Source organism: Danio rerio, chromosome 7 (assembly GCF_052040795.2).
Source record: "Danio rerio strain M-AB ecotype USA chromosome 7, GRCz13ab, whole genome shotgun sequence".
Lineage (NCBI taxonomy): Eukaryota > Metazoa > Chordata > Actinopteri > Cypriniformes > Danionidae > Danio > Danio rerio.
In genome coordinates this window covers 1,624,073-1,633,932 of record NC_141027.1, presented here as the reverse complement: position 1 = coordinate 1,633,932, position 9,860 = coordinate 1,624,073, and the positions used below count along the sequence as shown (strand labels likewise).

The 9,860-nt window shown below is 38.7% G+C and overlaps 2 protein-coding genes across 3 annotated transcripts in view; both read left to right on the top strand.

The window, feature by feature from the left end:
• drap1 (DR1-associated protein 1 (negative cofactor 2 alpha)) overlaps positions 1-9,860 on the top strand; it is a 660,385-nt gene that overhangs the window by 84,701 nt on the left and 565,824 nt on the right. The gene's annotated exons all lie outside the window — the stretch shown is intronic.
• LOC141375234 (C-type lectin domain family 10 member A) overlaps positions 1-9,860 on the top strand; it is a 142,731-nt gene that overhangs the window by 53,952 nt on the left and 78,919 nt on the right. The gene's annotated exons all lie outside the window — the stretch shown is intronic.

Sequence of the window (9,860 nt, the reverse complement as noted above, 5' to 3'; positions counted from 1 at the left end):
ATTTTTGATTGTCTGCAGAATAAACTACCTTTATAATGACTTGCCTTATTACTCTAATTAAGCCTTTGAACTGCACTTTAATCTGAATGCTTGTATTTTGAAAAATATCTTGTAAAATATTATGTACTGTCATTATAGCAAAGACAAAAAGAAATCAGTAATTAGAAATGAGATATCAAAACTATTATGTTCAGAAATAAGTTAATAAAATATTCTTTCCATGAAACAGAAATTGGACAGGAAAAGGTTTGCTAATATTCAAGAAGGCTAATAATTCTGACTTCAACTGTATACATACAGTTATTTTCCACCCTGCAAAGGAAAGAGAAATAAATACAATAGAATAAAAATATAAAACAAACTGTGCTTTAAGCATCTTCACTGTAAGAAAAACACTTTAGCTACAGCAGTCCTTCAGTCAAGAGCAGCAAAGGTTTTCTCGTTATGTTTGTTTAATAATGATAAAAACAGGCGGCAGAAGGATTATAGCGCACTGTCTCTTTAATGGTTTCTCTTTCACGTCTTTTGATCCTCAACTCGTTTGTTTATTACACAAATGAGGGTTAATGTAAATAATCACTAAACACCGCGTTTTGACACATATTTTACCATTAAAGCGTTCACATTAAGATGACTTTAGATGTCTGCGCTCCTCTGCTCGTCTCAGTGTGTGAATGAGAGTGAATGCTGAGCGGCCGCATGCTTCTGACTGCGTGATCGTGCTGCACACACACATAAGCTCTTTCGCGCTTTTAAGAGCCATTTAAGAGCGTGTACAACTGGAACGTGGCAAAATATAATGCAATAATCATTTATCTCGATTAATGCTTTTTTATAATCGTTTGAAACCGAAATCTAAATCGGATATTCGATTAATTGCAAAGCCCTTTATAATAGTGGAGCACTTTTATGCCTTTTTCTACCTCAATACTTATCCTCTCCCGCGCCCCCCCTGTGAACTCTGGCGCCCCCCTTAGGGGGGCGCGGACCCCAGGTTGGGAACCACTGCTTTAACAGCATTGATAGTGTAATACTTGGTTTATAACCAGAATATAAAGTCAATTAAAAAGACCCTTATTATAACCAGAACATAACCTGAACAGTGAACATAACCAGAGTGTAACCTGAATAACTTGGGCATAACCTGATCATAACCTGAGCACAACCTGTATATTACCTGAAAATAACTTGAGCATAACCTGAATATTAACTTCATATAACTTCAGTGAGTGGCGCAGTAGGTAGTGCAAAAAGGTCGCTGGTTCAAGCCTCGGCTGGGTTAGTTGGCGTTTCTGTGTGGAGTTTGCATGTTCTCTCTGCATTCGCGTGGGTTTCCCCTGGGTGAATTGGGTAGGCTAAAATTGTCCATAGTGTATGATTGTGTGTGGATGTTTCCCAGAGATGGGTTGCGGCTGGAAGGGCATCCGCTGCGTAAAACGTGCTGGATAAGTTGGCGGTTCATTCTGCTGTGGTGATTAATAAAGGGACTAAGTGAAAAGAAAGAATGAATGAATGAATATAACTTGAGCATAACCTGTATATTACCTGAACAACGTGAGCATAGTCTGAGCATAACCTGAGCATAACCTGAGTATAACCTGAGCATAACCTGAGCATAACCTGAACATATCCTGCCATGCATCATTTGATACCATTAAAGTTGAGCTACCTTTATAGTACCTAAAGCTTAGGGTTGGTGTAAACTAATTGGCTAATCCAATCTAAGGTTTCAAATGGAAAAACAGTTTATCATCACGTGACATGCACAGACCCCTAGTTTTTTTGTGATTTTGCAATCACTGAATTCAACGCAAAATCAACAAAAAGTCGCAAAGTCTTGCGATCCTGCAAAATTCCTAATTAAATGAAAATAATCGCAAAAAAAGGTATATAGTCTCATGAAACATCCAATTTCAAACCATATAATTAAATTATTTTATTTCAGTTTGCAATAATGTTTTACATGACTTATATACGTTGCATACATAGCACATGTGATTTGAGCATCTCTCAAAAAATAACGTCTCACCTGGGTCCTCACAATAATTACAGTACATGGAAGAGGGCGGAATTGTTTTGCAGCCTGTGCAGTGAGCAGACGAGGGTGAAGCGCGGGTAATTTACATGTGAAGTCAATGCAAAGATGCGATTAGGCATCCTGTGGCGAAAATTGCTCATTCGTGCATTTGACGTGCTTCAGACTGCAAAATAAAGTGTGCGCAAACATCTAACAAATGGAGCAATGGGACAGACAGAACAGCAAGCAGCTTACATTGATGGAGATTGGTTTACAGATGACGGCCGCTGTTCGTGAATTGAAATACATTATTTGTTCATAATTTATTTGTGAAATAAATTATGAGTTCACAGTTAAAAAGTGTTTAAAACTGGTTTTTAGACAACAAACTTTCTTTACACATGGGTAAAACAGAGGCTATTTTATTTGCTTCAAGAGTGAAATTAAAAAAAGATGATAATTTTGTAGTTAAGATTAATGACTGGAAAATTCAGTCAAAAAATGTGATAAACTATTTGGGTTGTTTAATAGATAATAAATTATCAGGAGATGCTATGGCAAAAAAGTTTTTTACGAAGATTTGTGGAAAAATTTGGTTTTTAGCAAGGCAATCTGATCTTTTGGATGTTCATTCTTTACAATTGTTGGCAGGAGCTTTAATTCAACCCCATTTTGATTATGCTACGTCATTTTGGTACAGTAGCTGCTCACAAAATTTGAAGGAGAAATTGCAAAAGGCACAAAATAAATTAGTACGAATAATTTTAAAAATGCATCCTAGAGCACATTTGCACAAAGAGTCTTTTAATAAATTAGGTATGTTAACTGTGAGTAATAGAGTGGTAATACTAGTATAACGCCGGGGAGTGACACCACAACAGAAGGTAGGATCCAATATGCAGGTTTATTCACAGTCAGGCAAGCAGTGGTCAATACGGGAGCAAACAGGTGTGTGAGGACAATCCAGAATCGTAGTCAGTTTAACAATCAAGAGGTCGAAAGGCAGGCGGCAGACAAGGATATATAAAAATAAATAAGGCTAGGTTCAAAACACAGGAAAACAAGACAAGGAAAACGCGTTGTAATGCTACTTTACAGTGAACAAGACTCGGCAAACTGAAGAGGTGAATGTGTGGCTTAAATAGTGTGTGTTAATCAGTCTCTGAAAGTCCTCAGGTGTGCAAATGTAATCAAGCTAGATGAGTGAGCAGGTGTGTGGGTGAAGAGCATGTAGGAAGTTGAAGTCCATTAACTGGCAGATTTGTAGTTTCATGAGTGAGTGTTTACCAGCGACATCTGGTGGTTTGTTCACTGGTAAACATGACAACTAAGGGTTGGGATTTTAATATTTGTTTATTTAAATTTAGAAGTTTAGTGGGGAAAAATATGTTTTTATATACAAGTGCAATCATGTTGAACAAACTACCAAAATCAATCAAGGAAATAAAAGATTTAAGGTTGTTCAAAAAAAAAAACTATCAAAAGATGGTTGTTGGATGAGGATAATTAGTTTGCATGGTGGACGAGGATCTTTTAATTTATATGTTACTTGAGTGTGAATCGGGTTGCGGCTGGAAGGCCGTTAGCTGTGTGGAACCTGTGCTGGATAAGTTAACTGTTCGTACCGCTGTGGCGACTGTTTGTTTTATTCTTCATTAGTATTTTGAAGCCATACATTGTTTTCATTTAACAGAGGACCACAATGGAAATAAGCCCTGGGCTTTATTGTGTTTTTATCCTCGACAGTTTTTTTAACAACGTGTATGGCAGGCGTGTCCAAACTACGGCCCGCGGGCCATCTGCGGCCCGCAATCAGTTTTGTGGCGGCCCGCGAGGCTTTTTATAAATATCAATAGAATCTGGCCAGCTATACAAAAATGAACGTAATTCAATAAATAACCACCGGGTGTCGCTATTACATGCATTCAATTAAGCAGCAGTTCTTGTTATGATCTATCTATCTATCTATCTATCTATCTATCTATCTATCTATCTATCTATCTATCTATCTATCTATCTATCTATCTATCTATCTATCTATCTATCTATCTATCTATCTATCTATCTATCTATCTATCTATCTATCTATCTATCTATCTATCTATCTATCTGTCTGTCTGTCTGTCTGTCTGTCTACACACAGTTGAAGTCTGAATTATTAGCCCCTCTTTGATTTATTTCTTCTTTTTTAAATATTTCCCAAATGATGTTTAACAGAGCAAGGACATTTTTACCGTATGTCTGATAATATTTTTTTCTTTTGGAGAAAGACTTTTGTTTTATTTCGGCTAGAATAAAAAGCGGTTTAAATTTTTTTATGAACCATTTTAAGGTCAAAATTATTAGCCCCTTAAGTCTTCAGAACAAACCATTGTTATAAAATAACTTGCCTAATTACCTTAACTTGACTAGTTAACTTGATTAACCTAGTTAAGCCTTTAAATGTCACTGTAAGCTGTATAGAAGTGTCTTAAAAATATCTAGTCAAATATTATTTACTGTCATCATGACAAAGATAAAATATATCAGTTATTAGAAATGAGTTACTAAAACTAATGTTTAGAAATGTGTGGAAAAAAATTTCTCTTCGTTAAACAGAAATTGGGGAAAAAATAAATGGGGGCTAACAATTCTGACTTCAACTGTATATATATATATATATATATATATATATATATATATATATATATATATATATATATATATGCGTGTCTGTGTGATGTATGTAAAATTTGGCCCGCGACAACGTTTGTTTTTTTTACATCTGGCCCTCGGCCCAAAAAGTTTGGACACCCCTGGTGTATGGAATACTTTTTGTACAGTTTGTCTAAAATCTGTCAAATAAAATTCAATTCAATTCAATTCAAGTCCTGTACATGTATGGCTGGTGTTATGGTATTCGTGAAATTGATAAATGTTTTCGTTTAACTCTTTTCCTGCAGTTAACGAGAGAAAATGCTCCTCGCAACGAGTACTACAGTTATCCGTGTTTTAGGTGTATTACGGTAGGACAATCCCTGCCACATGTTAGATCTGTTTTATATCTTGTTTCAATTGTTTTAAATTGCACACCTAGCACCGAAGGCTACCTAATATGATAAATAAGATATATAATAATTATATATATATATATAATCACAAAATTGTCCGCAAATTTCTGGTACAAATTACCACCACAAAATCAGTCATTTTTAGTGAGAAAAAACACAAAAAATAATGGTGAAAAGCTAGGGCGTCTGAGTGCCTTGTAGTTTTGATTGTAAGAGCACAGATTTTGTATTTTTCCATTTTGTATTTGTGTAATAATTAAAGATAAAGCCATAAGGTCATCCTAATTCATTAAATGAGTGTGTGAGATCCAAACACTCCTCTCTACGTCAGCAGGAGGCGACAGGTGACGGACTGATCTGTTTATATACTGTAGGCCCCAGCCTGATCTCACGAGAAAACGTGAGTATTTTACGTTTTGCCAGGTTAGTGGCTAATTGGTACGAATTCGTACGAGTTCAGTCGTACGAAATGGTACGATTTTAAAAAGGAGGCGTGGAACCTAACCCCACCCCTAACCCCAACCGTCATTGGGGTATGAGTTTTATGAATTATGAATTGCCGTGAGATTGTGTTGGTAGGCCCTGTAGCGTGTGTTGTACACCAGAAGTAGTAGATATACACCAGATCAGTCCTGCTCAAACATTTTAACACTGCACCAGTTTTGATAGTTTTGATCTCATGCATTTGGTCTAACTGCATATGATTCATTGTTTTAAATATAATTTATTACATGCAAAGAATTTAATAATATGCATCACGTTTAAGAGTCAGATTGTAACCCAATAGAACCCACTGAGAACCCAAACAACACAAGTCCATGAAAATGGGCACAGTTTCTATCAGATGCTTTATTTTAAAGAGCAGTCATATCCTGAATCACTGTGCAGCACTGCATCTGTTGTATACGGTGGCCGGGAAGTGCAAAACATTACAAAGTTTGAAACACTTTTACAAAGCTGGAGACAAATTTACATTTTGAAAAACATTTTTACCTATCATCAGACACAATTACATAGGAGAAACAATTTTACAAATCCCGAAACAAATTTACAATTACAGATTCCTTTGTTCCAGATTCCATTTTACAGAGCTTTGTAAAAGTGTTTCAAACTTTGAAATGTTGTTTTGCACTTCCCGGCCACCGTAGTTGTAAATATCATAAATACATACAGATCAAACACAAACGGTGTCACTTCAAACGGTTCAGTTATTCTATATATAACAAAATAGTAATGTATCAAGTTACCTCTAAAAAATATAACGTTTGTATGTGTATTTAGGTGTACTTTTGTCTTGTTAATATTAAAATATTACTGTAACTGAAGGCTTTCACAGAGGTGCGAATCCAAATGCAGATTTATTCACAATGATGGTAAATCAGGCAAGGTACTGAATAGCGGTGTTTTCGCGCGAGTTCTTATCAGCTGTGTTGTCGCGCGAGTTCTTATCAGCTGTGTTGTCGCGCGCGTACTGAATAGCGGTGTTGTCGCGCGAGTTCTTATCAGCTGTGTTGTCGCGCGAGTTCTTATCAGCTGTGTTGTCGCACGCGTACTGAATAGCGGTGTTGTCGCGCGCGTACTGAATAGCGGTGTTGTCGCGCGAGTTCTTATCAGCTGTGTTGTCGCACGCGTACTGAATAGTGGTGTTGTCGCGCGAGTTCTTATCAGCTGTGTTGTCGCACGCGTACTGAATAGCGGTGTTGTCGCGCGCGTACTGAATAGCGGTGTTGTCGCGCGAGTTCTTATCAGCTGTGTTGTCGCACGCGTACTGAATAGTGGTGTTGTCGCGCGAGTTCTTATCAGCTGTGTTGTCGCACGCGTACTGAATAGCGGTGTTGTCGCGCGCGTACTGAATAGCGGTGTTGTCGCGCGAGTTCTTATCAGCTGTGTTGTCGCACGCGTACTGAATAGTGGTGTTGTCGCGCGAGTTCTTATCAGCTGTGTTGTCGCGCGCGTACTGAATAGCGGTGTTGTCGCGCGAGTTCTTATCAGCTGTGTTGTCGCGCGCGTACTGAATAGCGGTGTTGTCGCGCGAGTTCTTATCAGCTGTGTTGTCGCGCGAGTTCTTATCAGCTGTGTTGTCGCACGCGTACTGAATAGCGGTGTTGTCGCGCGAGTTCTTATCAGCTGTGTTGTCGCGCGAGTTCTTATCAGCTGTGTTGTCGCACGCGTACTGAATAGCGGTGTTGTCGCGCGCGTACTGAATAGCGGTGTTGTCGCGCGAGTTCTTATCAGCTGTGTTGTCGCACGCGTACTGAATAGTGGTGTTGTCGCGCGAGTTCTTATCAGCTGTGTTGTCGCACGCGTACTGAATAGCGGTGTTGTCGCGCGCGTACTGAATAGCGGTGTTGTCGCGCGAGTTCTTATCAGCTGTGTTGTCGCACGCGTACTGAATAGTGGTGTTGTCGCGCGAGTTCTTATCAGCTGTGTTGTCGCACGCGTACTGAATAGCGGTGTTGTCGCGCGCGTACTGAATAGCGGTGTTGTCGCGCGAGTTCTTATCAGCTGTGTTGTCGCACGCGTACTGAATAGTGGTGTTGTCGCGCGAGTTCTTATCAGCTGTGTTGTCGCGCGCGTACTGAATAGCGGTGTTGTCGCGCGAGTTCTTATCAGCTGTGTTGTCGCGCGCGTACTGAATAGCGGTGTTGTCGCGCGAGTTCTTATCAGCTGTGTTGTCGCGCGAGTTCTTATCAGCTGTGTTGTCGCACGCGTACTGAATAGCGGTGTTGTCGCGCGAGTTCTTATCAGCTGTGTTGTCGCGCGAGTTCTTATCAGCTGTGTTGTCGCACGCGTACTGAATAGCGGTGTTGTCGCGCGAGTTCTTATCAGCTGTGTTGTCGCGCGTGTTCTTATCAGCGGTGTTGTCGCGCGAGTTCTTATCAGCTGTGTTGTCGCGCGCGTACTGAATAGCGGTGTTGTCAGCACACTGTTCAGATTGATGCAGACATGAGATCTCTATCTCACTCATGGTTTGTCCTCTCAAGTGGGGGAAAGACAATGCACAACGTTACCCCACTGCTGTCAACCTGGGCCAAGTCATATCTCTCTTGTCCCAGAAACCTCAGTCCCAAATGAGAGGGGTTTTTTCTGTTGCAGGGGACATTGTAAATACCCAGAGATACCAGCTTTTACCAGATTATATTTATATGATAATTTTCCTTTAAACCCATCTCTATCTAAGTGAGTGAGTGATTAAATGTTGAATGTGATGAGTTTTCAACAATACTAAATTGAAACTTTATTTTTTTTACATGGTTTAATATTTTTTTGTTATTAAAATTGAAGTTCCTGTTTCAAAGCTTACAGATAGATGGCTAATTTGTATGTCATTGACACTTTTGGCACTTTTTTGGAGTATTTTCATAAGTTTTGTTTTTTCCTGTAAATGATTCAATAAATACCGTACCGTGACATTCATACCGAGGTATTACCGTACCGTGAAATTCTGATATCGTTACATCCCTAATATATAGTCTGTGTAATGAGTGCTTGAGCTGTGAGTGTTTGCAATCAGACGAGATCATAGATGTATGTATGAACTTAATCTATTTGAGTAAACTAAGCAATTTGAGCACAGTAAAACACAATAAATGAAGAGAACTCAAACTGTTTGAGGAAACCGATTACTGCAAACCATTTGAGTTTAAAAGCTAATCTGTATGAGTGCTGTGAACTGACTCCATTTAAGACTAAGTAATGAGGCATTTAATTAACTTTTTACCTTCAACATCGAGTTCAAAACTCTTCAAACGAGTAGAATCAGCTTTCAGTCAATTTTGAGTTAACTGCACTCATTTCATTTGATAACCTTGACTGTTTACAGTGCACTACTGGTGAGTCCTAAACATTAATGAGAGAAGACTAACGACACGCCTCAATGCCTTCCAGAGTTTGCCGCCACAGGAAGTGACATCACTTGGAGCAAGTCACATGCTTTTTCTATCAGCGCTTTACAGATTGATCTGCCTTTTATTACTGATGTAACAGAGCTGAGCAGAACGCAGAGACACACACACTAAATGTGTTTTTATATATCTGAAATTATAACAGACAATAGAAGTTTCATGCTAATTTTAACTAAACAAACAAAAAAGATGACAATTAGACTCTAATGACAAATAAAGCTGAATGTATCGCAAATAATGGGAGTCTTGAAGTTAAGATATAAACCAAAGATTTAGTTTTTTACGTTTTTGTATGTTACGAACTTTTGTGCTCAACAAAAAAACTTTATTGATGGCAATATAGTTACTTACTGCACTGACCATAAGGCAAAGCAGCACCAACTCACAGTAAACACTCGGCTTATGCTAGTTTAGTTGAACAAAATCAAGAAACAATGCAAATGAAATATGACAACACAGCGCTGCGGTGATAGAAACTTGTATTATTGTCAAGTGAACAAGTCGTTCATAACGGGGATTCATTCACAAATGAATCGCTTCCTCTGTTAGCATTAGCAGTGAAAGCAGTAGAAGGGCTGTGCTTCAGGACACGGATTAGATCAAATTTAACAGGCAGGGAGGATAATACATTTCCATGCACACAAACACACACTCTTTGTCAGCAATGCCTGTGCGGTCACTGATTCATCCATGTAGAAAAGTGATAAAAAATTTTAATTTGCGTAAATTAAATAAATATTTGCATACTGACCAGCGGGAAAACTCCCAATCATAGATGCATGTGAATATATGTGTATATCTCGTGCTCTGGATGGCCACAGTCCTCCACTGCAGCTTGGTCCCACATTCATTTTAAAGGAGCGCTACCCTGTACTAAAATGGCGGCTC